The sequence below is a fragment of the Xenopus laevis genome, chromosome 8L (assembly GCF_017654675.1).
Source record: "Xenopus laevis strain J_2021 chromosome 8L, Xenopus_laevis_v10.1, whole genome shotgun sequence".
NCBI classification, from domain to species: domain Eukaryota; kingdom Metazoa; phylum Chordata; class Amphibia; order Anura; family Pipidae; genus Xenopus; species Xenopus laevis.
Genome location: NC_054385.1, coordinates 31,466,124 through 31,494,123, shown reverse-complemented (window position 1 = coordinate 31,494,123; position 28,000 = coordinate 31,466,124). Strand labels below are relative to the sequence as shown.

The 28,000-nt window shown below is 42.8% G+C and overlaps 1 long non-coding RNA gene across 3 annotated transcripts; it reads right to left on the bottom strand.

Annotated features, from left to right (window-relative positions):
• On the bottom strand, positions 1-27,993 carry LOC108705516. 3 transcript variants are annotated; one of them, XR_005963304.1, is made up of 12 exons: positions 27,933-27,993; positions 22,210-22,311; positions 14,350-14,406; positions 13,957-14,033; positions 12,032-12,109; positions 9,315-9,468; positions 9,149-9,200; positions 5,926-7,627; positions 4,973-5,075; positions 2,307-2,432; positions 132-225; positions 1-28 (listed from the first exon to the last, which is right to left on the bottom strand). It is a non-coding gene; the product is annotated as an uncharacterized LOC108705516 (long non-coding RNA). The 3 variants fall into 3 exon arrangements; XR_005963303.1 differs by lacking the exon at positions 27,933-27,993 and adding an exon at positions 27,546-27,900; XR_005963305.1 differs by lacking the exon at positions 27,933-27,993 and adding an exon at positions 27,546-27,900 and having other exon boundaries at positions 7,495-7,627.
• Between the last annotated feature and the right edge of the window lie 7 nt (positions 27,994-28,000).

Sequence of the window (28,000 nt, the reverse complement as noted above, 5' to 3'; positions counted from 1 at the left end):
GAATCTGTCATCCTGGAGATTCAACAACCTGAGAGAGAGGAGCAAAAGTAAGATACCATTTAATATGTGAGGCTGCAGTTTAGCCTGCTTTCTACTATTTACTGTAAAATTGCATTATAATGATCTTTCACCTCAATTTACTAATCTCACTAGCGATGTTGCAGAGAATGAGGAGGAAACATCTCAGGGCCCTCACCTTGAGGATAATATTCCAAAACCAGAGTGCTGCAAAGAAGAAGCGACACCATTAGAGGAGGCTGAAAGTACACAGTAAGACAGTAGCAATTGATACATACATAATAGATAGATAGATAGATAGATAGATAGATAGATAGATAGATAGATAGATACACATAAATATATTCCTGTTTATTTCCTTTCAGGGTGCTACAGTTCAGCAGTTTCGCACCAAGAGACTTTCGGCGGATTAATGTTTTAGGCAGAGGAAGTTTTGGAAAGGTAATTAATTATGTCTTTAATTAGGACTTGGATATTTAGCTACACATACAGGGTAACAATGACACTAAACCCATTCTCTTATTCCAGGTTCTTCTTGTAGAGTATCTACCGGCAAAAATCTACTGTGCCTTGAAAGTGCTGAAGAAGGAGAACATAGACTCCAACAAAGAAATAGAAAAGTGAGCTCATGGGGATGATTCCAATCTTTTCTATACTTTTTTTTTTTACTTCCTTTCACCATTGTTAACATGGTATTTTACACTATGCTGAACTCATTTTCCCTTTCATCTTTCAGCATTTTAGCAGAGAAGGAAATCGGGCAGTTGGTCAATCCACACAACTTTATAGTGGATTTATATGCAACATTCAACACCAACTACCTGCTGTTCTTTCTCATGGAGTTTGTGCCAGGAGGCAGCCTAAGAACTCACCTGCAGAAGAGTGGGAGCTTCGACCTAGCGACAACTAAGTATGAATAAATGACTTGGGCTTTTATACATAATATCCCAGAGTTATAGGAGACTGAAGACTAGGGGAGGATGATGGAACTGGGAGATTGTTATGCTACACTAAATATTATGATTCCTCTATGAATGCTGCAGCATATAATAGCCAAATGTATTTTCCTTATCTTTGTAGGTTCTATGCTGCATGTATAACGCTCGGTCTCGAAGGCATACACACCAAGGATGTTATCCACAGGTGAGAGTTAATAAAGGGGTACGTACCTTTAGTAGTGAATACAACCTGGGGTTTGTAGCTTCTGCAATTTAGTAGCAGGACAGCTACAGGTTGAAATTCACTACTTGGGACATCTGAGGGAAGGAAGGATTTTTTGTGCTTGGCTTATCACAGCAGTTTCATAATATCTTACTTTTGTTTCAACACAGAGATTTAAAACCGGGAAATCTCCTAATGCAAGAAGATGGATATATAAAGATTGCAGATTTTGGAATGGGCAAAATCGGTAAGAAGTGCCTTTTATATTTGCCCAGAGCAAAGACTTATTTAGGACATAATCTGGCCTAAACACCTTCATAAAACCACTTACAATTTGTCTTTTTAAACAAGGCATTGGATACGGAGACCACACCAACACCATGGTCGGGAGTCCCGCTTATATGGCGCCGGAAGTAGTGATGGAGGAGGAGTATACAAGAGCCGTCGACTGGTGGGCTCTTGGAGTCATCGTATATGAAATGCTCCTCGGAAAGGTAAGCAAAATGTGCCAATGGTGCAGTTATTTATCTAACCTCATACAACACTCGGTATCAAAACAACCTGGCCTCCTAATTAATTCCCATAAACCATTTCAGAGACCCTTCACTGGATATGACAGGGACTTCCTCTATGATTGCATCGTGGAGGATGAACCATGCTACCCTGAAACCATGGACTCTGGAGCATTAAGCTTTATATCAGAGGTAAGTAGTGTTACACTTTATTTTTATTACAATGACCGCTTTCCAATTCTCGCGAGTTTCCCCAAAGCTTCTGTACATGTAACTGCTATTTTCTGTTCTTCTAGCTGTTGAAGAAGAATGCCGAGGAGAGACTGGGTTCTACCCCGGGAGATGCAGCAGATGTAGCAGAACATCCTTTCTTTCATGTAAGTCCCCTGTCTCTATTGTCCAAATAACTCTAAGATCTGATGGGCTATACCTTTGGATATTATCCACAATTTCTAAAAATGGCCACTTTTTCCCTAATAATGAGCATTTGTTATGGTGTCTACTTTGCAGGACATTGACTGGGATGACATAATCGAGAGGAAGGTGATGGCTCCGTTTATTCCAAGCCTGGACGGACCAGAGGATGTGAGATATTTTGAGAAGGAGTATACCGACCTGCCGGCGAATCTGACGCAGCCCAAAGGAACCCCTCTTGAAATGGCGAGCGAGATAGATGAAGCCTTTAAGGACTTTGACTATTCAGCTTTTTAAGTCCTACTGGGATGATGGGTAAGAAAAGACCTGAGTAGAAAGACAAGTAGCACAAATCAGAAGAAGAAATGTCTAGCATTAGTATTCCTTGCATTATGGTTGCAGGGGCACTGATAAGAGCAGTGCTGGTTATGTGAAAAAAGGTACACTGGGTATATGCAGGGAGAAGTGGATTCTACGGGAATATTGATCCCTGAGATGACTGTATTAGGATTCCTTGTGGTATGGTAGAGTAGAACAGTGCTACAATTATGATTAATGTGCCAATAAGTGTTATAGGGTTAACACAGTATTACCACTAGTTAAGATGAGAAAAATGTGCATTGAGTTTTTATGTTATTTTATTTATTTTTTGGCTTTTACAGGCTGCGTTCAGAAAAGGCACCAACTGACATCTCCTTCGATTCTGTTTTCAAGTAAGAATGCTCCAATTCCACCAGTGCCTTCTCCTCTATACCTTATGTTTCTATCACTATTGCCTTCCATTTATGCTACTGTAGTTTCAGTAACAATGCATCTCCTTCTATCCGCCATAATTACAACAGTGATGCCTCAACTTCCATCTGCTGCAATTCCATCAGCAATGTATGCCCTTCCTTCTACTCCAATTATACCAGCAGGGCCTTATTACACTGCAACACTACTCCAATTATACCAGCAGGGCCTTATTACACTGCAATACTACCAGCAGTGTGTCTCCTGCCACCCATCACAGTTCCTCCTACACTGCCTCCCCTGCCACTGCAGATCCTCCTGTGGTACTTCCTCCACTAACCAAAATATGGCATCATAAACAGAAGCAAGCTTAAGCCACTCAGTAGATACTGCATTCCTTTTCATTCCATCCATCGGCCTGCAGAAGCTGGGATCTGTAAGCTGCCTGGGCACTAATGGAATGGAATGGAATGCAGCTACTACCAAGAAGACTCACAGTGCTTACGTGTATGCCGCCATATCTTTTCTGTTTCCCTAACAAGCAGTGCCTCTCTTTTACTTTACTGCAATATCATTAGCAGTGCCCCACTTTTACTAATTGCAATTCCATCAGAGGTACCTCCACTTAATACCAAAATATGGCATCATAACCAGGAAAACCCTTAAGCCACTCGGTACATGCTGCATTCCTTTTCACTCCATCCCTCAAACTGTAGAAGCCGGGTCTGCAGGCTGTTTTGGGACCCATAGAATGAAGAGGAATGCAGTATTCACCTAGTAGCTTAACAGGGCTCCTGTGTATGCAGCCATATTGTTTTCTGTTTCCCTTGACTGCATTTCCCCCAGTGGTGCCTTTTCTTTCTTCATAAATATGTTTTTATACACCGGTGCACATTTAAGCCACTCGGTAGATCCTGCATTCCTTTTCACTCCATCCATCAGACTGTAGAAGCCGGGTCTGCAGGCTGTTTGGGGACCGATATAATGAAAAGGAATGCAGTATTCACCTAGCAGCTTAAGGCGCTCCTCTGTATGCCCCCATGTTGCTTTCTATTTCCCTTGATTTTACTGCATTTCCCCAAGCCGTGTCTTCTCTTTCTCCCAAAATATGGTTCTATACACTGGTGCACCTTTGAGCTACTCTGTAGATCCTGCATTCCTTTTCACTCTATCCCTCAGACTGTAGAAGCCGGGTCTGCCTGCCTGGGGTCCCATGGAATGAAGTGGAATGCAGTATTCACCTAGCAGCTTAATGGCACTCCTGTGTAAGTCTCCATGTTGCTTTCTATCTCCCTTGTTTATACTGCATTTCCCCAATCGGTGTCATCTCTTTCTCCCAAAATATGGTTCTATACACTGGTGCACCTTTAAGCCACTCGGTAGATCCTGCATTCCTTTTCATTCTATCCCTCAGACTGTAGAAGCCGGGTCTGCAGGCTATTTGGGGACCAATAGAATGAAGAGGAATGCAGTATTCACCTAGTAGCTTAGTGGGGCTCCTGTGTATGCAGCCATTTTGTCTTCTATTTCCCTTGACCTTATTTCCCCCAGCAGTGCCTTCTCTTTCTCCATAAATGTGTTTTTATACACCGGTGCACCTTTAAGCCACTCGGTAGATCCTGCATTCCTTTTCACTCCATCCCTCAGACTGTAGAAGCCGGGTCTGCAGGCTGTTTGGGGACAAATAGAATGAATAGGAATGCAGTATTCACCTTGTAGCTTAACGGGGCTCCTGTGTATGCAGCCATATTGTTTTCTGTTTCCCTCACCCTGCTTCCCTTCATTCAATATGGCACATTGATCCTGGGAGCAAATCCGATTGCCGTTAAGGAGTCAGGAAGGAATTTTTCCCTCTAGTGAAGCAGATCATCTACATTCTCAAGAGGTTTTTCGCCTTCCTCAGGATCAAAAAGCCAAATTAATATTACTAATAAAACTGTGACTTCACAGATTAACAACAAAAGCCATTGTGTCTGTTTTTATTCTGGTTAATTCCATCATTTGGCAAGGGTAACATATAGAGGGAGTGAGAGAATGGATCAAATCTGCAATAAAGAAACACTGAAATGTTCAGTACCTGTGGGTAAGAGACAAAGTCCTTCTGCAGGAATGGTTTCTCCAACAAACATACTCACCCTGGAAACAAATTGGAGATTCTGTGTATAATGGTTATTCTTGGCACCATTCCCCATCATGTCATGTATACTACGTGCATCCGCTGGAAGACACATAACAAAACTGGAGGGAAAGAAAAAAATTATTAATAATATAATCCCCAAACCCGAGTTTAATACAATACTGACACTTCAATGATCGCAAGTAAGAGCAAATCCTATTAAAAAGGAACAAAAAAAAATCATTTTGACTATGTCAATGCAAAGGGATATTCCAAAAGCCAGTAGCCATATGTGAGGAACAGAACTAATTTTCCCTTCATAGTCTGGCTTATCAGGTGCCAACCCTTAGGAAATAAAATGCACATGAGCAAACTGGCTCTTACCTTCCTTTACTCTCAAATCCTGAGATTAAATCAGTGAAGGATAAAATGCACAACACAATATTCATTGGAAGATGCCTGTGTGTACAAAGTTTGCACCTGTCCACGTAGGGTTACTATGCAGCAGTTTCTCTTTAGGAAACAGAAAATTTGCAGATAAACTCTATAAAGGTAAAAAAAAGGGGTGGGGGGGGCAGCATCAGCATAGTGAAAGCCACCTCAGGGCAGCTTTGGGGCCAGTCATCACCACACGTATTTAATTTTATCAGCTAAGCTGGAAAAACCAAAGGAGTAATTTACTGTAGGATTGAAACTCTACTGTTTTTATATCATGTGAAATATAAGGGAATTATATAGCTATACAGGCTGCAATGATTATATTTAAATGGAAAAGGTTTGCAATCAATGCAGTCCATAAACTTACATATATTTAGAAGTGTCCCTGATTTTTTAATTGATCTGTTACTCAGATCTGCATTTTGAGGGCTGCTCCCTAATCATAAAAAAGTGACACCCCCATCTTCCTTGTTGCTGGACTGGCACATGATGACAGAAACTGTTTTGTATATAGAAAACTGGGCCTGACCTTACATGGCTAATCTAAAAGGTGTGATTCAGTGTCCAAGAGGGTCCCAAATATAGCCAAAAGGAGCCATCTCCTTGTAAGTGTTCTCAGACATGCCCTCCTGCAAAAAAAAAAAAAAACCCAAAAACAATACATTTTTAGGGTTATGCCTATAAGCAGTTTGATTGCTATAGACCCCCCAAAAAAGGTAAAACTCACTCTTAGCCCAGCTCATACCTTTACCCAGGTACTCTAGTAACAAAAAAGGCTTTGGCACTAAGGAAAGAATGGTGGTTTGGCTTTCTTACCAAGTGGCAACATTTTTAAGTATGAGCTGTCTCCTTGTAAGAGGTTTAAGAGAGAACCTGATGCACTATTATACCCTAGGTAAGCGATGTGTACAAAACGGTTACATGGAACGTGCCGTATTAAATGACAATGTCAAAATTCCTGGATATGATAAAAAAAATCCAGTACCAAAATTATCTATATTGCACAAGACCCACCTACAGGGAAGTTAGGTGTTGGTGCTCAAGTGCCCTTGGGTGGGCTTGTGTTACAACACCACATGTTCTCCCTTCTCATCGGGAGTGCCCATACTGATCATCAAATCAACACCATTCAGGTTGGTTACTCAAATCTAACACTAGGGGTAGATATATTTTTATTCATGGCTATATTCAATGGGTGGAGTTAGTATTACCTAATATGTATTTATCGCCCTCATACTACGAGGAAAGTGTCTTCAGATGATACTTTGTATCACTCAAAACCTTTGCATAGTGGTGATCTCCATTAGGGACACCTCATTAGACGCTTTACTCACCCTGGAAAGAACAGGGCATATGAACTGTAAGATATCGCAATGGTGTAAATGTTTTTGGGGGTATATTTGCAATAGATCCCCTATAAAATGCAGGGCAACTTGGGAGGACAAATGGGATCCCTTATCCAATACACAATTGAAGGAAATCTTACATACTCCTATCCAGGTCTCTGTCAATTGCAGACATACAATGTATTTGTTGAGTGGGGTCTACTATACTAAAGCACTATTGCACAAAATTAAACCTGTGGCATTGCCTAATTGGCAAAAGGCCACAAGTCCTCTACTGCATAGTGCATGGGAATAAGCGAGTTGTTTCCCACCTTCTTCAATTCTGACCCCTGATTGCTGCTAATTTGAGCCTGACACCTCCCCAGTAAATATTCCTAATTAAGGCTTTCTTTTAAGCCAGAAGGCTGATCATGCTTAACTGGAGAGCCAGGGAGGAATAAAGGGCAAGGTAGAAAAAATGCATAGCTTTTCCACTGTGATTAAAACTCCATTTGCCTATGAAGCAGTATAAGGCATATTACTAACAGCTTGTGGGACTATATCAAATAAGATTTATTCCCACCAAAACTACCTTTCTTACCACTAATATATTATACAGGTATAGGACCTATTATCTAGAATAGTCGGAACTTGGGGTTTTGTGGATAAATGGGTCTTTAAGTCTTAAAAATCATTTAAACCATAAAGGAGCAGGAAAGGTCTTTTAACTTGGGGGTGCAAAAAGTTAGGCACCCCCAAGTGATGACATGTACTTAACTGAAGCCCAGGGCTCATATCAGAAGATATCAGAACTGTCCCAAGAGTCTTCCAGCAAGCATCACAGAGCGATCGTCTTCTGGCTTCTTCTTTTTTCTTGAGGCTGTGCATGCGCAGTAGCGCAAAAAGATGAACTATAGCGAAAAGATGGGTACCTTTAATCAATATAGGATTGTTCTGCCTCCAATAATGATTAATTATTATCTATAGGTAGTGTGTTACTATATCTATAGGTAGTGTGTTACTATATAAGTGAAAATGGAAATATTTTATTAAAATGTGAATTTTTAATTAAACTCAAGTCTATTGGAGATGGTCTCACCACAGTTCTGAGCTTTTGGACAATGGATCCCATACCAGTACTAAATGGCACAAACATCGGGATTTTCAAAATTTTTGTAAGCAATCTTAAATATTGCCCATTACATGCCCCACCTTTTGTAATGTACCAACATAAAAGATCCTAGATATGATGAAGCCAGGGGTCTGCTGAACAGTTTGATGCCCAATGTGCATAGATGCATTTTTAATCTTCCATTTTTTTACGAAATAAACACAGGGGGTTAGTCCCTGGCTTATGAGTGCCAGTGCCACCCCCTCCTTTGCATCATCACCCCTCCTCTATTCATTGTGGGCCAGTATTTACCAGCAAAAGGTGGCAACCTAGCTGCTGCCCAAGGGCTCTCTAGTTATCCCAAAAGGGAACTGTGATTTGGTGGGTTCACTCATTTCCCAGATGCCCCAAGTCATGTGACTTGTGCTCTAATAATCTTCAATCACTCTTTATTGCTGTACTGCAAGTTGGAGTGATATCACCCCCTCCCTTTTCCCCCCAGCAGCCAAACAAAAGAACAATGGGAAGGTAACCAGATAGCAGCTCCCTAACACAAGATAACAGCTGCCTGGTAGATCTAAGAACAACACTCAATAGTAAAATCCCATTTCTCACTGAGACACATTCAGTTACATTGAGAAGGAAAAACAGCAGCCTGCCAGAAAGCATTTCTCTCCTAAACTGCAGGCACAAGTCACATGACCAGGGGCAGCTGGGAAATTGACAAAATGTCTAGCCCCATGTCAGATTTCAAAATTGAATATAAAAAAATCTGTTTGCTCTTTTGAGAAATGGATTTCAGTGCAGAATTCTGCTGGAGTAGCACTATTAATGAATGTGTTTTGAAAAAAACATGTTTTCCGATGACAGGATCCCTTTAAGGTTAACAGTTTAATAGTTCTCACTGTTGTATTCATTTGAAGACAAAGGTATACAATAATACACAATGGCATGTCTGAAGTCCAACTGTAAGACTGAGTACTGTCACGCATCGCTGTAGCATAGATACAATATCCAACCTGCAGTCCCTACAGCTGCTGTTGGACTACACCTTCCAGAAAATCCTAAAACCTTCATCTGCTGTGGCATATTGGGAGTTGTAGTTCTCTTGGGACCCAACTGAGACTTTGTAAATAATATAAAGTATCTGTTTGATGTAGAGTGTACATAGGCTTATCAAGGCTATTACCCACTTTTCTGCCAAGGGCATACTTTGGTTCCTCTGTCTACAGAAATGCAACCTGACTGTGCAGCTACCAAGGAAGAACGTTCCCATTCAGTTGGATGGAGAAATAAAAAAGAAAAGCGATAACAAACTCACCCCTTGTACCAGTTCTGCAGCAAAGCAGGCAGCAGCTACCAGCAGGCAAAGTCTGCAAGCAAAGCAGAGTGAACTCTTTTAAGATCATTTCGGGGAGACACAAACAACACAACCCACACTGTCCCCACAGCGACTCTGAACTACAACCCCCAAAAGAAACACTTACCTTGTCACCATCTTTCTAATCACAGAGACGTGAAGTACGAAGAAGTCATCCCTTTTGTCATTCTCCCTTTAGAGTGTTCTGTGCAGGGGGCTCATTGAAATCTTCTCCTTGGAACTTCACAATCAATGTCTAGCAGGGGAAGTCCCTGAAGAACCTACAACAAAAACAGAAGTGATGAGTGAGATTAGAGGTTTGGCCGAGTGAGATTAAAGGTTGAGGTGTGAGACTGAGAGCTGCATGACTAATTGACTATAAACTCTTTTTGGTGTGCTGCCATTATTAATGTGGACATGGTCTAGTGGTAACATGGCTTTGGTGGGTGTGGTTTAAAAACAGGGAGTGGTCAACACTGTTTTCTATTATTGGCCTACCATGAAGGTTAGATGAATTCCAGCTATTGCTACCACAGAAGTTGGACAACAATGCTCTAAAATGCATTTTTCAAACAAATTGCTAATATGCTGAAATGTTGTTATTTCTGGGGGAAGTATGCTGCTGCGGGTTCTACTGCTGCAATAGGTTCACTACACATTTCATGTGCTAGCAAAATTAGAGCATTGAATGTATTGTAGGGTCATTAAATAGAGTTGTTTTTGATCCAAATATTGCAGTAGCGCCAGCAGCAGTGACAGTGGCAAAGGAAGTAGAGAGAAAGGAAGGAAGGTGTGGGAGTTAATGAGAGAGCAAGAGCATTTATTTTTTCTGCTGTATCCATAACCTGCATTTTCAGCTACAAGTATTGTAAGAAACATGCTGCGTACACAAGCTGTACCATATAAATACAAATACACAGACACTCATTTAATAGGTTTGATTACCTTACTGCATGTCACTATGGAGTGTTGTTTATATGGTGCTTGCACTATGTCTAGCTGCCAAGAATGGCTTTGTGACTGGGGATCAGTTAGGATAGGACTATTAGGCCAAAAGTCTTCCAATAATTCCAAGGTACTCGGCCCGGACTGGCAAGCTGTAGGTTCTGGAAAATGCCAGCAGAAGAGGCTGCTGTAGGATAGACGCTGGCTATTAATTGGGCCTGTGGGGGAGTTGTATCCTGGGATAGACCTGCTAGATATAGTTCTGCCGTGTCACCCTGGCCGGGGTGTGCTGAGCATAATTAACATACAAAAGGTCCTGTACAGACATGTCAACTCCCCTGTATTTGTCTCCCAATTTAAGTCCCTTTTCCCCATTCTCCTGCATTAACGGGTCCATCTCTCACTCTCAGTAATTTACCCCCCAAATTCAAAATTCCTCACTCCATTGCTAGGCTTTCAATTGTCACCCAAAGATCTCAAATATCCCCCGAAAAAGTGGGTCAGGGATCATGGCAGGAGACCGATCCAGGGGTCGGACATGAATGGGTCCAGGTTGACGTTTCTGCAGGTGACCATCTTGACATGACAGGTGTGAAAGAGGGTAGGACAGTTAGAGGAGGCCTTCACACAGGTAAAAGAGTGACCTTTGTTATTTAAGCTCCTTCCCTGGCAATTTGTAAACACCTGTGGGGCTACTGTAAGATATATTAGTCATTCTCTATTTATTGGGCTGGTGGGGGACTGTTTGGGCCTCTGGGTAACAAATATTGGGTCATATTGCAAATCTCACTCTGCACTTGGTCCTGCCAACCAGAAGACTTCACAAAATGTACCCTTCAACTGCCAGCTCAATACAGCTATCATGACACAGCGCCGGGATATGGAGAGCATCATCTTCCCTCTGGCCCCTGCTCCTTTATAATTTCCACACCCTCCCCTTCTCCCCACTCATTCCCTCTTCTCCTACCTGCCCATGGCCGACCTTATGGTAAATAGCACTTTGTAAAGTGGTCACAAGCAGTGTACAAACAACAGTGGTTCCTTTATCCGCCTCCTGCTTGAAAGATGCCTATAAATAGCAGTTTCACAGTAACTTGTGTTAAACTGCCTAAATACTGTTTGGCCCAGTGTTTAGAAATGAGCTGCAGAGTGAAGAACATCATACTTTACCAACGTGAGCACACCAGACTCTATTCCTCCTTCTTTTTGTAGGGTTCTTTGGTGGACACATTTCCTAATTCTTGGTGATGCTTATTATATGAACGACTATCCAAATTCTTGAAGCAAATCTACACCCCCAATAGGTATGTGTGGGGAAGGGCATCTCTGCAGCTTCATTTCTATTGTATTATTCTCTATCATTCTGTGTATGTGGGTAGTAATCATCAGTGCATATACCTGTAAGAAAAAAAAGTGTGTGACTATATTCCAGTCCTGTGTCCTGCTCATTGTCACTTGTATAAAACGAAAACTAAATTGTTTGTTAATGGTGAATTGCAAATTAAACATTTTTATGTGTATATATAGAACACCTTGCTTTTTCTGGGGAAATTACAGTTACCTATATAAAGTCCAAATTAGGTCTGATGAATTGCAGAGACAATCTTGCCTTACTATACACACTAACCCACAGTTACAGTCAGTACCCTGAAAAACATCTTGCCTCACTATACACACTATACACACAGTTACAGTCACTACCCTGAAAAACATCTTGCCTTATTATACACACTATCCCCCTATATACAGCCTCTACCCTGTAGAACATTGTGCCATATACACACTGGTGGGCAGGCGTGTGTGTGGTTGTGTCAGTGAGAGGGTAGGTACATGAGGGGGTGGAAGGGTGAGATTACATGAGTCTGCGAGAAAAATATGCACATTTTGTGATTTACTTACCTTGCGTCTCCTACATGCAGTGAAAACATTGATCCCTAGACGTTGTCTCAGCCCCCGACACACTCCCAATAGATTGCCCTGGGAGAGCAAATAAGAAAATGAGAAGAAAAAACACATTTCATACACAATAAAAGGAAGGCCTATTGGAAAACATGGGAACGCTAAAGTAACTGAAGGGGTAGCAGATCTGTTTCCTCTATAACGTTTAAATCCACATCCCGCTGCTTTTATTTTCTTTAAAGGGGTTGTTCACCTTTAAGTTAACTTTTAGCATGTTATAGAATGGCCAGTTTTAAGCAACTATTCAATTGTTCTTCAATGTTTATTTTTTTATAGTTTTTGAATTATTTGCCTTCTTCTTCTTCTGACTCTTTCCAGATTTCAAATGGTGGGTCACTGACCCCCATCTTAAAAACAAATGCTCTAGAAGGCTACACATGTATTGTTATTGCTACTTTTTATTACTCATCTTTCTATTCAGGCCTCTCCTATACATATTATTCATAATAAAAAATTAAAACCAATTGCAAATTGTCTCATACTATCACTCTTTACATCATACTAAAAGTGAACAACCCCTTTAAATTGACTATCACGCTCCTCCCAATCGGCGGAGGGCTGGGGAAAGGTGGAGTGCGTTCATTTAAAGTTTTGTCATTTGCTATTATTATTATCCATATATCACCATCATTACAGAGCGGTTATTACTTGTAGTCTAATATCATTGCATTTTTTAAAGGAAGCAAATCCATTCCATAGGCTGTGACTGTACTGCGCCACATCTCACGTCTCATACATGTTTTGCAGACAAATCCACTGATGTCTAAATACTTTCAGAATGAAGCATGTCTGGAAATAGCAATGATCTTATTTTATTTAACTGGAACATCTTTGAAATATATAGAAATATATGGCTCCTTTATCTATACTATTACTTTTTAAAAGTTGGGGGACGGTCAGGTTGAACATGGACAGGGTTTTGACTAGGGATGGGCGAATTTTTTCACCTTGTAACGCCGATAGACTTGTATGGTGGCGTGCGTCAAAAAACTTTTGCTGCGCGACAATTTTTTTTTTTGACGCCCATAGACTTTAATGGCCATCTGTGACAATTCGCCGGCGGCGAATTTTTGGCGAAACGAAACGGGTTAAATTCGCCCATCCCTAGTTTTGACATTATGGGGCATAACTATTTGTAAGCATGGCTTTTATTCACCGGGGCTTCATTTTACTTGACCAGGAAGCCATATAATTGGGCCCCTTAGGGGAAGAGGGATCTGCTAACTTAGTAGTATAGAGCACTAACTTTACTCTCATTTAGGAGCTTATTAAATTTTAATTTCATGAACCAATGTGTTTTTCAAGCCTTGATGATAATGTATGAAACATACATAGTAAATCAATAAAGTTGGAGGAAATCTATACACTAGTAAAAACCAGTATGAATAAGGAAACAATGGGCACAACCTGCTTTCCTATATATGTCCAACCAATCATATAGACAATTTGCGTGGCTGATTCAGGAACTATTTAAAATGTAAAGAAAAATAAATTATGTTATATTCATCCTCAGACAGAGGGAGATAAATGTAATGATCAGGGCCACCATCAGAAATCACAGGGCCATATACTAAATTGACTGGGCCCACCTACCCCCACACCACACTAAAAAGGCCACAGACATAAGTGCTAAAACAGTAATGTGGTGTGTTTTACCTGCAGCCACAAGAGGTCTTCAGTTGATATGAAAACAAGGTAAAAACCCATTGGTGGTCAGGGCCCCCCCCCAACAGAAAAAAACCCATTGCTAGCCAGTGTCCCCCATATAAGTACGAAAAACATTGGTGAACAGGGTCCCAGTAAAAGTAAAAAAACAAACAACGGTGGCCATGGTGTTTGAAATAATGGTGTTTGATGGCATTTACCTTCGGTCTTTCCTGCTTGGCAATTTTTTCATTCTCCTCGTGCCCCTCCTAAAACTTGAAATCCACCACTGGAATATCTGTAAATAAATCAAAACAGAACCAAAAGAAAAAATATTAAAATATAGCAGATACACATAGACATATAAGTAAAGTAGAAAACAAGTTATAAGTTATAAACAACAATAATATATCGCCATTCAATGAGGCAGGTATTGTACTAATATGTTTGTTCTTGCACCATAGTAATACTGAAAAGTCAGGCATCTCCCTGAGAAACAACCAAGGAAGATTGTCTGGGATCAAATAGTGAAGTGTTAGTATATATTCTGTAAATATTCTAAAAAAAGAATGACTAACACACCACATAAAACCCCAAAGTATTTAAGTACTAACCGGCTCCCTTGCACTGATCAGTTCCGGACTGTGCCGCGCCTCAATTCATTCCATAAACTGCAAGGAAAAAAGTGAACACAAGATGGCGCTAGAGCAAAGGTTCCATAAATCACATCATTCAGGAGTAAAGGGATATGGACACCAGATGGCGCTGAAGTGACAGTTAAGAAAAGAATGGGGCTACAGCTTTTAATAGGATAACATAAAACATTAGTGAATAATAGTGAGCAACTACAAAATATAGAAGGGTGAAATTATTCTGTAAATCAGTCAGTTAACATTCAATACTGTAATCACATGTGAAAAGTACCAAAAAAATATCTTTAGGCGTAATTGCTCAATGGAGTTAATTAGTCACAGCGGTGGGTACAAGATTATCCGGCATCATCAGCCATGGGATTAGAGGAGATTTCTTTAGTGACTCCATCCCCTTGTGTCACTTTAGGGATAAGGGAGGTGAGTTAAATCCAGTGATCAGCATCAAACCCCTGCCTTACATAATCTCACTACTTTAGAAGAGGCACATTACACAAGATCTGTCCCATAATACGTCCTATACATCACTTATTATTGCTCTCGACTTGACCCATTTCAGTTACAACACTGTATATCAAGTCACTAGTAAAAATCTGCAACTCGAATACCCTGTTAGCACAAGGGAAGCAGCAAGAGTGGAACCATACCTACCAAAAGTCTGCAGGACAGTCCCTCTTTTAAAAGCTCAACCCGCAGGCACAGATTTGTACTGGAAAGTCCCGATTTTCTCTGCACTGAACAGCTTAAAAATATGCAAGTTTCTAACTTAATTGGCTTTTGGCAGAGGGCCCAGAAAAGCCATGAGGTGCAGATCGATACTTTGTAACAATTTTGAGAAAAGCAATTAAGTAATTGTAACAATTTAAATAAGGAGGTTCCTTAGGAAATGTTACACTCACAGCTTAAAGGCAGTTCACCTTCATTAGCAAAAAAAAAACAAAACACAGAAATATGTTTCGCAACTTGCCAAATTTTGATAAAATGAACATGGCAATTAGGGGGAGGCCAAAAAATGGCTTTGGTCAAAAACATTCGCCGCACTTGGCGCGCCACATTTTTTGTCCCTCTTTTTATTTCCAAAATGTTGGGAGGTATGTGGAACTTTAGCAAAATCCCAGAGAAAGGGACAGAAAAGTACAGTAAAAAAAGTGGATATGGAGAAGAACATGCCCCTATTCCTGAGAACATCTTGCCTTACTACACACACTATCCCATCGTTATACTCACTACCAATAAGGTCATCTTGACTTACTATACACTCTATCCCACAGTTACAGTCTCTGTTCATAAGACCATCTTGCTGCATGATGCACATTATGCCACAATTACAGCCACTACCCCTGAGACCATCTTATGGTTACAGTCCTTATTCCTGAGACCATTTTGCCTTACTATACTCATTATCCCACAATTCATCATTTCACTGACGCGATCTTGCCTCACTGTACACACTATCTCACTGTTTGTGGAAAGGCCACAAAGATCTAGGGTGGCAGAATTTTAGGGGGGCGGCATGCTGCCCAACCACACCCACATTGGTCCCTAAGCACTGAGGATTCACAGGAGATACAACAGTTTTTAAAATTTCCTGTGCCCCAATCCCCAGAACTCTGGAACCCAATGCTAAAAATTTGCTCATGTGCGGAAAGGAAGATGAGGGAATAGGGGAAGTGTCAGACTGGAACTCAAGGGGTCCACCCAAATACCTTAAACCGGGGGCCCACCAAAAAACCTTAGACCAGGGGCCCACTCTCAGTACTATTTTCTTCCTCTCCTCACTCAACCTCTAGTCTCTTGGTCTCTTTTGTCTATTTAGCTTCTTTGTTCAGAAATAGGGAATGGCCATGACATAGGCCAAACGTGTAGCAGCATGAGGGCCCACCGGGAGTTTTCCTGGTATCCCGGTGGGCCAGTCCGACACTGAATAGGGGTGATGAATGGCAGTGGGCCTTGGGGTGCCAGCTATGTAAATCCAGCACTGGTGCCATATACACATTATCCCACAGTTACAAATTCTACTCCAAATAATATCTTGCCTTACTAGTCACACTATCCAATAGTTACAGTCCTTTCCCCTGAGAACCTCTTGCCTTACTATACACACTATTCCCCAGTTACAGCTCATTCCCCATATCTTTGTTTTCCTTATAGCTTTATGGAGAATTCAAGGAAAGAGAAGTTGGAAGAGAAAGAATGAGAGAGGAAACAGAGAAAATTGAATCACAGGGGGGGAGAGAGAAGAAAGGGTGACAGCAAATGAGGGAAAAGGAGGATGGGGCATTTCTGTCATATTTTTGTCAAGTCAAATCAATTGATTTAACCCTTCCACCCTCAGAGAGACCTTCAGTACCCAGCAGATGTATTTGGACTCCAGACTAACTTCTCACCTCTCCCCGTACACTACTTCTGTGCACCTCTGAAGACTGAATCTTTCAAAGTAGAGGAGTAAAGTACTTCCCCAGTCTGACCCGCACCCAACTCAAACCCACAGCAGTCGCCCACATTTCAACCCAAACTCCCCAACATGTGGGTTTGAGGTCAACCAGCACATCACTACAGGGGACGAGTCAAATATGTTTTGGTATAACATGGGGGCAGCCGTGTGTTTTAGGTGTAGGTCATTAGGTGCAGTATAACTTGATGGCAAATGAAGGAAAGAACCCTTTATACACCCATTACCATTAGAAGAAAGGAGGTTCTGCCTAAATATTCGGAAGGGGTTTGTTATACAAGTGAGAGATGTGAAGATGTGGAATTGTCTCCCTGAATCAGTTGTACAGGCTGATACATTAGATAGCTTTAAGAAGGGGTTGGATGGTGTTTAGCAAGTGAGGGAATACAGGATTATGGGAGATAGCTCATAGTCCAAGTTGATCCAGGGACTGGTCCCATTGCCATTTTGGAGTCAGGAAGGAAATTTTGCCCCTCTGAGGCAAATTGGAGAGGCTTCAAATGGGGTATTTTGCCTTCCTTTGGATCAACTAGCAGTTAGGCAGGTTAAAATAGAGTTAACAGTTTGAACTTGATGGAAGTGTCTTTTTTCAACCTGACTTACTATGTTACACTTATTATAAATACAATAATGCACGTGGGGCTGCAGGAAAGCTGCAATTGCCCCATTAGCGGTGTTGTTTCACCTGCAATTTCTTAAGAAATCAGCAGTTCTATGATCCGGAAGTCATCTCAACTGACATGTTCTTAGATGTAACACTCACTGCTGAGTTCATGAGCAATGGTAACTTTTAGTAGGATATAGAATCAGGGCCGGATTTACATAGCGGGCGCCCCTAGGTCCCCTCCCCTTTATTCGTGCAAATTTTCATCATGGACTGGAGAAATGGGGATTGGCGCATTGATTGTATCTTGTGCGAATTTCCAGTGTTTTTTGAACTAATGTGGGTGTAGTTGGGCAGCATGCCGCCCCCTAAAATCCTGCCGCCCTAGGCCCGGGCCTTAGTGGCCTTTCCACAAATCCGGGCCTGTATAGAATGGCCAATTCTAAGCAACTTTTCAATTGGTCTTCAATGTTTATTTTTTATAGTTATTTGCCTTTTTTTCTGGATCTTTCCAACTTTTAAATGGGCGTTGCTGACCCCATCTTAAAAGCAAATACTCTATAAGCCTACAAATGTATTGTTATTGCTACTTTTTATTACTCATCTTTCTATTCAGGCCTCTCCTTTTCTTATTTAAATCAGTGAATGGTTGCTAGGGGAATTTAAACCTTAGCAACCAGATTACTGAAACTGGAGAGCTGCTGAATAAAAAGCTAAATAACAAAAAACGTTAAATAATAAAAAATGAAAACCAATTGCAAATTGTCTCGGAATATCCCTCTCTACATCATACTAAAAGTAAATTTAAAGGTGCTTTAAAGCTTCACATTTGCAACATCTTAGCTCCCACATATCATTAGGTACCAAGACAAAATGCCCTAAATATAGGGGGGCGTGGCTAGCCATGGTCTAGAAAAGACATGTTTCCTCTGTTTTAACAGGCCTTTCAAGTCCCAAAAAAATAGCCAAAAGAGCATTCAGAACCCAGATCAGGCTAGACTAATTGGAGACAAGATGGGGAAAAGAAAACCGAAGGACCGGACCTGCACCATGTCGCCCTTTCTTCAGAAATCAGCACAAACTCAAAGGTCTGGCTCTTTTCAAGATAGTTGTCGAAATGGCAGGCAGGATCCCTGAGTGGATAAAGGGGCGTGTAGGCGGGTTCCCTGCGTGGGTAATGGGGCGGGTGGGTTTTCTGCATGGTTAAAGGGGTGGGCAGGTTCCCTGCATGGGTAAAGGGACGGGCATGTTGCCAGCGTGGATAAAGAGGCGGGTTCCCTGTGTGGGTAAAGGGGTGGGCGGGATCCCTGTCTGGGTAAAGGGGCAGGCGGTTCCCTGCGTAGGTAAAGGGACGTGCATGTTGCCAGCGTGGATAAAGAGGCGGGGTCCCTGTGTGGGTAAAGAGGCGGGTTCCATGCGTGGGTAAAGGGGCAGACGGGTTCCATGTGTGGGTAAAGGGGCGGGTTCCCTGCGTGGTTAAAGGGGCAGGTATCCTGCATGGGTAAGGGGGTGGGCGGGTTCCATGCATAGGTAAAGGGGTGGGCGGGTTCCATGCATGGGTAAAGGGGTGGGTGGGTTCCCTGCGTGGGTAAAGGGGTGTACGGGTTCCCTGCGTGGGTAAAGGGGTGGGCGGGTTCCCTGCATGGGTAAAGGGGCAGGCGGGTTCCTTGCGTGGGTAAAGAGGATGGCGGGTAAAGTGGATTTCGTGCATGGGTAAAGGGGTGGGCGGGTTCCCTGCGTGGGTAACGGGGTAGGCTAGTAGGCGGGTTCCCTACATGGGTAAAGGGGCAGACGGGGTCCTTGCGTAAAGGGGTGGGCGGGTTCCCTGTGTGGATAAAGGCGCAAGCAGGCGGGTTCCCTTTGTGGGTAATGGGGCGGGTGGGTTTTCTGCATGGGTAAAGGGGCAGGCGGGTTCCCTGCGTGGGTAAAGGGGCAGGTATCCTGCATTGGTAAAGGGGTGGGTGGGTTCCATACATAGGTAAAGGGGTGGGCGGGTTCCATGCATGGGTAAAAGGGTGGGCAGGTTCCCTGCGTGGGTAAAGGGGCTTGTGGGTTCTCTGCGTGGCAGCGTGGGTAAAGGGGTGGGCGAGTGTACGGGTTCCCTGCATGGGTAAAGAGGCTGGCAGGTTCCCTACGTTGGTAAAGGGGCGGGTGGATTTCGTGCATGGGTAAAGGTGTGGGTGGGTTCCCTGCGTTGGTAAAGGGGTAGGCGAGTAGACGGGTTCCCTACATGGGTAAAGGGGCAGACAGGTCGTTGCGTGAAGGGGTGGGCGGGTTCCCTGTGTGAGTAAAGGAGCAGGTTACCTGCATGGGTAAAGGGGCAGGTGGGTTCCCTGTGTGGGTAAAGGGGTGGGCGGGTTCCATGCATGGGTAAAGGGACGGGCATGTTGCCAGCGTGGGTAAAGAGGCAGGTTCCATGCGTGGGTAAAGTGGTGGGTGGGTTCCCTGTGTGGGTAAAGGGGAGGGTGAGTTTCCTACATGAGTAAAAGGGTGGGCGGGTTCCATGCTTGGGTAAAGGGACGCACATGTTACCAGCATGGGTAAAGAGGCGGGTTCCATGTGTGGGTAAAGGGGCGGGTTCCCTGTGTGGGTAAAGGGGCGGGTGGGATCCCTGTGTGGGTAAAGGGGCAGGTGGGTTTCCTATGTGAGTAAAGGGGTGGGCAGGTTCCATGCATGGGTAAAGGGACGGGCATGTTGCCAGCGTGGGTAAAGAGGCGGGTTCCCTCTGTGGGTAAAGAGGCAAGTTCCATACATGAGTAAAGGGGCGGGTTCCATGTGGGTAAAGGGGCGGGTGGGTTGCCTGCATGGGTAAAGGGGTGGGCGGGTTCACTGCATGGGTAAAGGGGTGGGCGGACTGCCTGAGTGGGTAAAAGGGCGGGCTCCATGCGTGGGTAAAGGGGTGCACTGGTTACCAGCGTGGGTAAAGGGGTGCACGCGTTGCCTGCATGGGCGGGTTTGCGTGCATGGGTAAAGGGGCGGGTCGCCTGCGTGGGCAAAGGGGCTCGTGGATTCCCTGCATAGGTAAAGAGGCAGGCGGGCAGGTTCCCTGTGTAGGTAATGGGGCAGGCGAGTGGGTTCCCTTTTTGGGTAAAAAGGCGGGTAGGCTCCATACGTGGGTAAAGGGGCAGAACAGCCTCTTTATTAGAGAGAGAATAGGTGCTCGCTGTGTTTTCTGGGATTGTCTCCCCTAAGGGGCAAGATGTTTACTACAAGTGACACACGGGTGCTGCTGTGTATTATTGGCACCCGGTGTTCTGGGTCATTATATCTTCATAATCATTATTAATATAATTGGGAAAAAAGATGCCTGATGTTGGGCTGCCCCTTACCTGCCCTTATGTTGGGGAGATTCCCCTGGTGGGAAGGAGCACAGCTTACAAGCAGGCATCAAGGAGGGAGGGCAGATGTAGGGTGGGGTGCAGCCCACAAGCAGGCAAGGAGGAAAAAAATCCATTATACCCTCTCTCATTGCATAACAGCCACCAGTGGGAATTATCTGCTGACTGGCGTCTATGACAACACAGCCAAAGTGTGGACACACCCTCTGTGGGGGCCAACAACGACTCTCGCTGGCCACAAAGGGCCTGGGTGGATAAAACACATTTGCTATAGTAAGTACATATCTAACATGTGACTTATGGTACATATACTGCAATAACTAATGCAGCCATTGAGGGAAGCTTAAACTGCCTTTTCCATTCAGTACCATGGACAGCACTCTGTGGCTGCAGCTCCTATTGATTGACACACTGGTTGGTGGCACCGCTGTCACCGCAAAGAGTCAGTTCTATACACCTACAGATAACATTTTTATAACATTATTCCTATTAGATATCCTTGTACCCCTGATATAGGCTGACTCTGTGGTCGGACATGTTTACATATAGGTTTATCTAAGTATGTGGCATGTGGGGGCCCCAAAATGAAGACACCCCATTTGAGCTATCAGTTCTGTCATTCCAGATACTGCAAAATCAGCACATTTACAGATTTCTATTGAGGGACAAAGGTAGAAAAGGCTACATTAACACCAAAAAACATATTTTTGGAAAGTACACATTCCACTGAATCCCAATAACTGTAGATCTGCTTGTCTTTCTACTCCAAAGCATCAAGCCGTAAACCTTTACTAAATTTTTATATTTGGTTACATTTCCAAAAATCCCCTCAAAGTTTTCACCTTGAAGTATCTTATCTTTCAAATACTATTAGTTACCAAGATAAAAAAAAATCCTAAATACTAGCGCAGAGAGCACATTGGCCCTGAACCCCTCCGCCAACATTATGGACCTCCCCCTTGACTCCCTTTGACACTGACACTGCCTGTCAAATAAATGCATATCTGGCTGCTGTCTATCTGCTGTATAGTATAATAAAAAAATATTTTCAACCCTTATCTATGAATTACTTTTATAGCCCACTACCAGAAATTGTCTTATTGGGCAAAGCCTGAGCATGTTCTGTACCAACAAAATAGAAGATTTAAGAGAATAGCACAACACCATGTATGTTGCAGGTGGGGAGCTTACCCCTTTTATTTAAAGTGACCACCTGTGCATCAATGTGGTCACTTTAAATAAAAGGGGTAAGCTCCCCACCTGCAACATACATGGTGTTGTGCTATTCTCTTAAATCTTCTACATTGTACTGACGAGTGCCGACCGTCTAGAGAGATCTGCACCACCAGGGCAGGAAGCATTGTGGAAAGGGTGAGAGGTGCGGTTCATCTACACACAGAACCTGTACTAACAAAAGCCATAATACTTACCATGAGAGTGTCCCGAGAAATGTCTTGTCTTCTTCTGTATTATGATCTCAATTCCATCCCTTTTGCTTTATCTCTTTTCTTCTGCTTCTTACTGGCATATTCCTGATAAAGACAAATGAATGAAAATTGTTAATAAAAAAAACAGGGTATTTTTGGGGCTACTTAAGATTTCCAAATCTACCATAATTAATGTGCAATCCCACTAAATAAATAACATTGAATAAAACCACCATGCTTACGCAGCCCTAATGCTAAGGGGACCTGTCACCACATTCCCCTCTAAAGGGCTGAGCAGTGACTATAAGAAAACTAATCCTATGCTAACCAGCCCTCACACTTCCTACTTACTTGGGTCCTGGCTGTGGTTCTCCTGCAAAGTGGCTTCTTCAATAGATGTTCCTCCTCTGATGCACATCTGCCCCTGTGACTTGTCTCCTTTCATATTCTTCTAAACTCCGCCCTCTTAGAACCTCCTATGTGTTTTACTACTCCCTCTAGTGGCCAAACACTATATATACAGCTAATGTCTAATCTAACCCATCTCTACACTGCCATCTAGGGGAAGAAAATTGTAATTACTCTACAACAGCTTTAACCCCTTCACTGCAGGCCGATATGGCCAATTTGAAATAAAAAAAAATATGTTTCACATAATACAATCACACATATCAGGCACAATTTATTTTATGTATGAGACACAGTATATTTGGAAAGTTCAATTTCTCCTCAACACGTCAATACCAAATAATATAATTTAATGAATATTTCTCACTTGTATAGATCAAAACTCCAAGCAGTTCACTACTAAAAGTCCAAAGCACTGCTGCCCAAAACTCCATAAGTTTGATTTCAAGGCCAAACATTCAACTAACAGTAGGTTTACCCTAGAAAACTACACATTATTAGAAAGAGCAGATTCTGGCAAATAATAAGAACATATATCTATGTACTAGTGATGTGCGGGTCGGCCCGATACCCACGGGTTTACCCTCTGATCTCCCCACCCGCCACTGTCAAATGCCAGCTTCCGACTTCGTCTTTTATAGACGCTGCACATACTCGGGTCGGCGCGGGTCTATAGAAGCAACCCGGAAGTCGGATGCGGCGGGCACGGGCTAAGGGAGGGCGGGTATCTACTATGTACTCCAAACTACCAAGTGGCAATTCTTTTCTAAAATTTTAATTTTTGTATAGAAACTGGTGAATTCTTTGAAAAATGACCTCAAAGATTCTAGTCTACAGCATCATATATGCCACATATCATTGGTTACCAAGGTAAAACACTCTATGAATGCCAGGATTCCACTGAACAGTTTTATGGCCAATGTGTATGGGTTTATGTAAGTATACTGCATATAGGGGCCTCAAAATGTAGACACCCCATACGAGCAACCTGTAAGTCTACTTACCGCCCTGGTGATTTGGGATATATTTCAACGCATTCCTGCAGGGGAACAGTCGGGTCTTGGTCATCAGTGGTTGCGTGTGTATCTTGACGTGTGCGTGTATGTTCGTGTGTCGCACAGCATCACTGAGCATGTGAATAGACGCTGGGACAATATTTGGACGGAAAGTACACTAACCGGTTGCTAGGTTGTTCCACAAAAACAGAAACAATCGCAGACACCGTCTTGCCTTACTAAAAACTATCCCACAGTAACAGCAACAATCCCGGAGATAATCTTACCTTACTAAACACTATCCCACAGTTAAAGCAACCGTAACTAAGACCATCTTGCTTTACTAAACACTATCCAACAGTAACAGCAACAATCCTGGAGACCATCTTGCCTTATTATACACTACCCCACAGTCACAGCAACAATCCTGGAGATCATCTTGCGTAACTAAATACTATCCCACAGTAACAGTATCAATCCCTGAGACGATCTTGCCCTATTATCAGAACAAGGGGAATGCAATGCTGTATTTTGCTAATACCATGTACAGGGAGCGAGGGGTCCAGTTGAGTCTCAATCAGCTGTTTCATTGGGACTCGAGAGGTTGGCATCAGTCTGAGAGACACTAGAGTGATGGCCAACAGCACACTGCCTTTATAGTGGCTCTCATTTGGTAATGTTTTGATTATATTATCAAAACCATAGTAGGTGTCAGAGTTGTAGTATTGACACATATTTTAGTGAATACATTATGTATGTATTATGTATCAGGATTAGTACTTCTTCCTAATGAATTTCTTAGTACATGACTAAAGGACCTGATATATAAGAGCTCCCTACAGACAGCACTGCCTACCTGCCCCGCCACCTGCTCTTCTGCACCCAGTGAGGTGGGACCAGTGGGGTACAGCTATTTGCCACTACAATGACCTTGAGTGAGGATCTCAGGCACTTCCCTTCAAAAGCTCTGAATTACAGAAAGGTTGTCTCCTATAGGATCCATTATAATCAAATAATCCAACTTTTTAAAAACTTATTTTCCTTTGTCTCTGTAATAATAAAACAGTAGCTTGTACTTGATCCCAACTAAAATGAAAGTAATACTTATAGGAAGCAAAACCAGATCATTGGGTTTATTTAACGTTTACATGATTTTCTAGTAGACTTAAAGGAGAAGGAAAGCCCCAGGGCGCAAAACTTCGAAATCGGAAAACTTCGTGACATTCGGCGCATGCGCAATAGAGCTGTACCGGTACCTGTTCCTACTGCGCATGCGCCAGAAGACGCCGGTCAGAGCAGGAAGAAGACGCGCGTGGGAGAAGATGGCGACTGTGAACTCCGTGGACAGGACCTGCGCAGAGGGGTGAGTAACAAGTTAGGGGCATTTGCCCAGCGGGAGGGGTAGGCCAGGGGGGAGGAGGGAGGGGGGGCAATACACGGGAGGGGGGGAGGGGTTTTGCGCCCTGGGGCTTTCCTTCTCCTTTAAGGTATGAAGAGCCAAATTACTGAAAGATCTGTTATCCGGAAACCCCAAGGTCCTGAGCATTCTGGATAACAGGTCCCATACCTGTTCTCAAACGATCTAAGCATGAGAGTCTGAAATACATTTTTACTGTGCTAATGGCAAGGGTTAATTAGCATTAAAGGGGTCATTCACCTTTACATTAACTTTAATATGGTGCAGAGAGGGATATTCTGAGAAACTTTGCAATGTTTTTTATTATTTGGCTTTTTATTAAGCAGCTCTCCAGTTTGCAGATTGAGCAGTCTGTTTGCTAGGGTCCACATTACCGTAGCAACTATAAATTGATTTGCAGAGAGCCTGAATAAAAAAAAGTAGCAATAAACGTATAGCCTTACAAGGCATTGTGCAAGATGGTATGGTGGCAATTACATGTATAAATACCCCAGAACTCTGAGCAAGATGGTACGGTGGCAATTACATGTATAAATACCCCCAGAACTCAGAGGAAGATGGTACGGTGGCAATTACATGTATAAATACCCCCAGAATTTAGAGAAAGATGGTACGGTGGCAATTACATGTATAAATACCCCCAGAAGACGGAGAGGAATGGAACGGTGGCAATTACATGTATAAATACCCCCAGAACTCAGAGAAAGATGGTATGGTGGCAATTACATGTATAAATACCCCCAGAACTCAGAGAAATATGGTACGGTGGCAATTACATGTATAAATACCCCCAGAAGACAGAGAGGAATGGTACGGTGGCAATTACATGTATAAATACCCCCAGAACTCAGAGAAAGATGGTATGGTGGCAATTACATGTATAAATACCCCCAGAACTCAGAGAAAGATGGTACGGTGGCAATTACATGTATAAATACCCCCAGAACTCAGAGAAAGATGGTACGGTGGCAATTACATGTATAAATACCCCCAGAACGTGGAGAAAGATGGTACGGTGGCAATTACATGTATAAATACCCCCAGAACTTTGAGCATGATGGTACGGTGGCAACTATATGTATAAATAGCTACAGAACTCAGAGCAAGATGGTACAGTGGCAATTACATGTATAAATAGACCCAGAAATCCGAGAAAGATGGTACGGTGGCAATTACATGTATAAATACCCCCAGAACTCAGAGGAAGATGGTACGGTGGCAATTACATGTATAAATACCCCCAGAATTTAGAGAAAGATGGTACGGTGGCAATTACATGTATAAATACCCCCAGAAGACGGAGAGGAATGGAACGGTGGCAATTACATGTATAAATACCCCCAGAACTCAGAGAAAGATGGTATGGTGGCAATTACATGTATAAATACCCCCAGAACTCAGAGAAATATGGTACGGTGGCAATTACATGTATAAATACCCCCAGAAGACAGAGAGGAATGGTACGGTGGCAATTACATGTATAAATACCCCCAGAACTCAGAGAAAGATGGTATGGTGGCAATTACATGTATAAATACCCCCAGAACTCAGAGAAAGATGGTACGGTGGCAATTACATGTATAAATACCCCCAGAACTCAGAGAAAGATGGTACGGTGGCAATTACATGTATAAATACCCCCAGAACGTGGAGAAAGATGGTACGGTGGCAATTACATGTATAAATACCCCCAGAACTTTGAGCATGATGGTACGGTGGCAACTATATGTATAAATAGCTACAGAACTCAGAGCAAGATGGTACAGTGGCAATTACATGTATAAATAGACCCAGAAATCCGAGAAAGATGGTACGGTGGCAATTACATGTATAAATACCCCCAGAACTCAGAGAAAGATGGTACGGTGGCAATTACATGTACAGATGAAGCCACTTGGATTTGTGAGTTAAATGCGTCATGACTCAGGGTTAATTAAAGAAACTGTGTTATCTAAAGTTATCTTAACTCATTTAATGCATTTAACCTTTTCATTAGCATACCAAAGCACCATTGTTCACAATGGGGAATGGTTTAATTAGATGGGATGCTGTGACACAATTTTCTGTGTTAAATGGGATAAGTGGGATATCTGTGTTTAGTTATTCTGTGTCAAACAGGCAAACCAAAGTGGCTGCATCTGTATATAAATACCCCCAGAAGACAGAGAGGAATGGTACGGTGGCAAGGACATGAATAAATACCCCCAGAACTCAGAGCAAGATGGTACGGTGGCAATTACATGTATAAATACCCCCAGAAGACAGAGAGGAATGGTACGGTGGCAATTACATGTTTAAATACCCCCAGAACTCCGAGCAAGATGGTACGGTGGCAATTACATGTATAAATACCCGCGAAGACAGAGAGGAATGGTACGGTGGCAAATACATGTATAAATACCCCCAGAAGTCATAGGAAAATGACAAAGTGGAAATAACATGTAAAATAACCCCAGCCCCAGATTTTCATTGTGATGCACAATTGACTTAGTAAAATATTATTAGTAACAGAATCTTACTTTGGAAGCAGCAGGTGAATAAGAAAATAGGGTTTCTTGCTGCTGTCAGCTGATTCCTTTCCTCTCTGCTTAGCTGAGTGTTCTGTGGAGGAGGGGGGTGATCAGGTTACACAGACAGGAGCCAGCAGAAGTGATGAAGAAAAAAATTACTTTACAAACTGGCCAATCAGGGGGCACTCCAGGTTTTACAGCAAATAGAAATTGCTGCTGTTAAAGCTCCCTAATTGGCCTATTCCTGCTGAAGGACCTCCTTAGGCGGCTGTGGAATAGCCTGGGGATTCAGGAGAAGTATTTTCCTGGAGGGGCCCCACCCTGTGCACCCCCGGTAGTTACGCCACTCGGACTAAGTCTGAACCTGTTCTGTACAACCAAAGCCATAATACTTACCATGAGAGTGTCCCAGGGAAATGCCTTGTCTTCCTCTGTCTTCTGATCTCAATTCTATCCCTTCTGCT